Source organism: Hermetia illucens, chromosome 4 (genome assembly GCF_905115235.1).
Source record: "Hermetia illucens chromosome 4, iHerIll2.2.curated.20191125, whole genome shotgun sequence".
Classification (NCBI taxonomy): domain Eukaryota; kingdom Metazoa; phylum Arthropoda; class Insecta; order Diptera; family Stratiomyidae; genus Hermetia; species Hermetia illucens.
In genome coordinates this window covers 15,904,601-15,910,249 of record NC_051852.1, presented here as the reverse complement: position 1 = coordinate 15,910,249, position 5,649 = coordinate 15,904,601, and positions in this window count along the sequence as shown.

The window sequence follows — 5,649 nt, the reverse complement described above, 5'->3', positions numbered from 1 at the left end:
GGAACGGTATTTGTACGGATAGTATTAGCACATACTACATGGACGTACGTAGTTGTACGGAAAGAGTTACTTATTCTGTGGAAGTAAAATTAAGTAAATTACAGAGAAGACGTTCTGGCGTAACCACAATACTTTTGCACAGTCCACTAGTTGTGTTTGTATGTATGCAAGCCTGAGATGGCTCCAAGTGCGTCTATTTTCATAAAGTAGGCAAAGTTTATGAAAACTTTGCAATTTGATAGATTGCAACCACATGTCGCTAATTCTACCTTTCCCATATCAAAGATTCACGAATACCCATCGTTCGGATTTTGAAAATGGCCAGGTACTTTCATAAGTGTTAATTCGGTATGTATGCAAACCTTCAATGCTTCACACAAATCTAAACTGGAAATCTGGACTGTTCAAGGTGAAAAAAGCTAAAGTTAGATAGATAATAGGAAAATCAGGACTTCGAATTGTCAGGTTAACTTGAACTATGTATATGTACATATTTTGTAACCGTAAACTTGCTCTAGGACAACATATGTGCTTCATGTTAGTACTGGCAATAATTATCACATTGCAATATGCATAGGAAGTGCACATTCCGTACTAATCCTATATAAGGAGCCACCATGATCCATAAGATGTAGATGTACTCTAGGATAATCTGGATCTAGATCTTGTGTAAACACAAAACCTTATTAAAATCGGTTTACTGTCTGTCTGTGCGATCACTGAGTTGACCGCATCCCAATTCTCTTGATGTGCTAACATTTTCCGCACCAGATTTTCTGGTACCAACACTTCTCCTAGAGTCTCCTCTAGATTCCTCCTTTCTTCCAAAAATCTCGGACAGTGGAAGAATACATGCTCTGGGTCCTCTGGGACTCCATCACGATTTGGACAGTCGGGTGAGGTCTCCAATTTAAACCTGTGAAGGTATTGGAGATATCCTCCATGTCCCGCGAGAAACCGAGTGAGATTATAATTAATCTTACCGTGTCGTCTCTCCAACCACTCCTTGATGGCAGGAATGAGCCTGTGAGTCCACCGACCCTTTCCCGAGCGTTCCCACCGCTCTTGCCATCTATTTATGGATCTCTCCCTCTCAGCGTTCTTCGTCTGCAATAAGGGAGAGATTGGCTTCGCATGGCATATATTCGCCATCTCATCTGCCAAGATGTCAATCGGCATCATTCCAGAGATGACGAATGCTGCATCATCTGAGACAGTCCTAAAGGCAGAGCATACCCTCAGAGCTGTCCTCCTGTAGACTGCATTCAGTTTGCTAGTGTTAACTGACATCCGCAACGCCTCGCTCCAAACTGGGGTCGCATAGAGTATGATTGAGGTCACCACCCTGGCTATAAGCAACCTAGAGGTATGACGTGGTCCTCCCACGTTCGGCATCATCCTCGCCAGGGCCATACTAGCAGTGGATGATTTATCACAAACATACTGTACGAGTTGCTTATAGCTGAGCTTCCTGTGATGATATGATTCCCGATTTTAACACAGGCGTAATTTCTCTTCCGGCGCTTCGTGATGAGTACCGCTTCTGTTTTTTCCTCCGCAACCGTCAGACCAGAGCTCTCTAACCAACATTTGACAGCACTGATTGCCTCGCTTGAGTATAACTCAGCATCTTCAAGATGCTTTGCGACAACAACCAGTGTTATGTCGTCAGCGTTACCCACCACTGTAGCTTCCTCCGGAAGGGGAAGATTAAGTACATCGTTGTACATGATGTTCCACAGTAGTGGGCCCAATACGGAGCCCTGTGGGGCACCTGTGGAAACAACGTACTCCTGGGGTCCGTCATCGGTGTCATACCAAAACCTCCTTTCAGTTAAGTAACTATCGACGATAGCAGCGAGATAGGCGGGAATACCAACCGTCGCTAGGGATTTGCGTATTAGATTCCAATTGGCCGAATTTAATGCATTTTTCACGTCTCGGGTCACTACCACGCAATATTTGCTGGTACTACCCTTTCCGTGGATTGCATCTTCGAACAACTCAGCGAACATGTCCGACCTGGATTTCACGGCAAGCATAAGGGCCTTATTCGGTACTCCGTCCAGGCCCGGTGCTTTATTGTCTCCTATTCTACCGCAGATCTCCAGCGGCTCACCTCTGGGGACTGGCGGGATTGCCGTCACATTCAGAGGTGGTTAGAATGTGTCGGTGCTCTCCTCTTGCTGGGGGAATAACCCCTGGATGATTTTCAGCAAGAGGGTGGGACACGTGATCTGCGGAGATGAACGGCCTCTGAATCGTCCCATCACGATTCCATAAGCTCTCGCCCACGGGTTTACGTCCACTTCTGCGCAGAGCTCCTTAAAGCATTTCCTCTTGCTACACTGGATGGCGAGCTTAAGGGTTTTGCGAGCTGCCTTATAGGCGCACTCTTTCTGCCCCTAATCGACTCTACCTACCGCCCTCTGGGCCGCTCTTCTGGCTCGGTGACAGGCTGATCGAAGACCGGTCAGTTCATCATTCCACCAGTAGTTTGGTCTTCTACTGGGGGATGAGCACCTCCTAGGCATGGACGCGTCACATGCTTTGGCGATGCATTGAGCCAGGTGGACGGCTCTTTCCGTAGAGGTACCTGCTTCATCAGGTTGATCTAACCACACCTCCATGAAGGTCTGCTCATCCAAAGATTTTGCAGACCGGCCTGAAATCTTCTTCGATTTCGAGCATGATAGTTTTTTGGCTGGTGATCGTTGTGGGTGTAGCGTTCGCTGACGCACTAGGACATACCACGCGCCAGCGAAGGGCTGACAAAGGTCAGGTCTACAACTGAGCCTGACCCCCCTTTCTGGAAGGTGTTTACAGCATCTTCGCTAGCCAAAACTATGTCCATCTGCGCGAAAGCTTCTATTAAACTGCGCCCCCTTGCATTTGATTCTCTGCTACCCCACTTCAGGGCCCAAGCATTGAAATCACCAGCAATCACCTTTGGACTTCGTCCCCTTACGTCGAGAACAAGATTATCAAGCATTTGCTCGAATTCAGACAGTGTCAAACTTGATGAGGCGTAACAGCTGCACACATATACCCCACTTATTTTCGCCCACACAAAGCCACTGGCTGCCTGACTTGCAGTACATTGTATGGCCTGTCGACCACGAGCCCACATCGCCGCTCCACCAGTGGAATCTGTGACCCATATGCCACCGTGATGGTTTCAATATGGTTCACTTATGATGGCAATTTCCATCTCAGATTCGAACGTGGTCTGCTCAAGTAAATGCTGAGCGACCCTGCAATGATTGAGGTTTATTTGAATAAACCTCATTTGCTCATTGCAGTGAGCGGCTTCCTAGATTCCGGACATTTACCACTTGCGGCAATATGCCGGTTATCCTGTCCCTGTTTTACTTGGCACAGTAGGCATATGAGGTCCCTATTGCACTCTCTGGCAATATGGCCTCTCTCCCCACACCTTCTGCATCGATCGGATCGATCAATGCTGCTTGTGCATGCCTTCACGAAGTACCCCGTCTGTCTGTCTGTCTGTCTGTCCGTCACACGCATTTTTCTCGGAGACGGTTGCAGCGATTGACACCAAATTTGGTAGAAAGCTGGGAACTGTGATCGCTCACGCATACAGTGAGTTACATCCTTTCACGACGAATTTAAGGGGAGGGTGGTCCTCATACATGCAAAAGAGGGGTGCACATTTTTTTTTCATCAAATATAGGCATGTGGGGTATCAAATTAAAGGTCTCCGTTAGTACTTTTCGAAACCGTAGTTTTGACATTTGTTAGAATGGTGGGGGGCTGAAAGTGATCATTCCTTTAAAGGGGCCCTTTTCAGAAACTACCCAACCGAAAAATCTGAAAAAAATGAGGAGGCTGCCACTATATCGTGCCTGGGCTCCAAAATACCTTCCATACTGATATTTGTACAACTAAAGTTAATAATAGTATATTACTATAATTTTTAGTAATTGGCTGCAAAGACCCCCTTAAGTTCATGCTAGCACCACGAAACAATATAGGTTATAATATAGAGCATGAACTCACCAAGTTTAGTGGAAATCGCATTATCACTTTGCAAATTCAAGACTATGAATGTCAATATCATCCGATATTTTCACATAATATATGCATATATAACGTGCTACGTACTAAGAAATACACAAAACCTTTCGCACCTGAACCGTCCAGCTTCCGGTTTCCCGACTTGCTTTTTATGCCTTGGAAGGTGGAAAAGTTCACAACCTACCGCTGGCTCCTGCCATACGGCTATGTGAGACTATTACTCACTGAAACCACCTCCTTCTCGCTTACCCCGCGGGACTGCCATTTCAGTACTCCGTCGCGGGCAGGATCAGTTACGAACTGCGCCTCGTGTCTTTATTTGCAAATTTCCTCTGAAGGCCCTCCTTCGTCAGCAGATTGTGGATCGCCTGCATTAATTTTTCCACCGCCCTTCAAGATGTTTCTGAGGCTAACATGTGGTCCACGATATTCTTGGGAGTCAACCGTGCTCTGAAATGAGGATACCCGCAATCGTTATGGGTTTGCACCGATCGTGGAAAAATTGTAAGAGAAGCGTCTTCGATGGTATGGTCACGTAATTCGCGCTAAGGAGAATCTATTTGCCAAGATTGATCTAAACATCGAAGTCGATGGTAAAAGACCAAAAGCCTCGAGATTACACCCAGATCAAGCATTCCATAAAGCCAAATGGCGAAGCCGATCACGACGAGCCGACCCCGCTTATGAACGGGAGAAAGGCTGAAGAAAAAGAAGAACCATGCTCTGACGTCAATTTCCGCCTCCGCTCTGTGTGCGGCGAACCGCAGGCAGTTTTCAATGCCTGCTTCCCATCCGTCAAAATCACCACGCATGTCGGGAAATACCAGGAGTCGCCACGCCCGAAGCGATAACGATAAGCACTGTTCGCTTAGGAATGGATTAAAGTGGTAACTAACCTCACCGTGCCTTCGTTTGATCCATTTTGAGACATCTAGAATAATCATGTGCGTCCAGCGTCCTTTAGGTGAATCATCCCATCTTTTTTGCTATTCCAAAATATATTCACCTCGTGCTAATTGCCGACGAAAGGTATTGAACTCGCCGACTGCATATGATGGGTCATCGAAGCGTCGAAACTCGTTCGCCAAAATATCGATGGGGACTATGCCTGCTATCTACTGTGGCACGGTAAGCGCACGACGTGCGCAATACACTCAATCGCTATGAGGCTGCGATTTTTCTTCTATTTGCTTCCAACTTCAAAGCATATGCCCAGACTGGACCTGCATAAAGCAAGATGGAGCTCATAACTCTCGAGATAAGGAGCCGACGGCTTTGCCTAGGACCACCTATATTTAACATTCTTGCCAGGAATGTAGCCACCCCGAAAACTTTGGCTGCTAAATTTTCAAAATGAAACTTGAATTTCAGTCTTTGGTCGACCATGGCTCCTAGGAATCGTTGGCTACGACTGTATGATGTGTTCACCAATCCTGACCCTTTTCGACGTTTGTTTCCTTCGCTTGGTGATGAAAACCACATCGGTTCTATGCTCTGCGACCATCGGACCAGCTTCCTCTAGTGAAGATCTGATTGAATTGCCTCGTTTGTGAGTACCTCAATCTCGTCAATATCTTGTGCCACGATAGTCACTCCGATATCGTCTGCGAA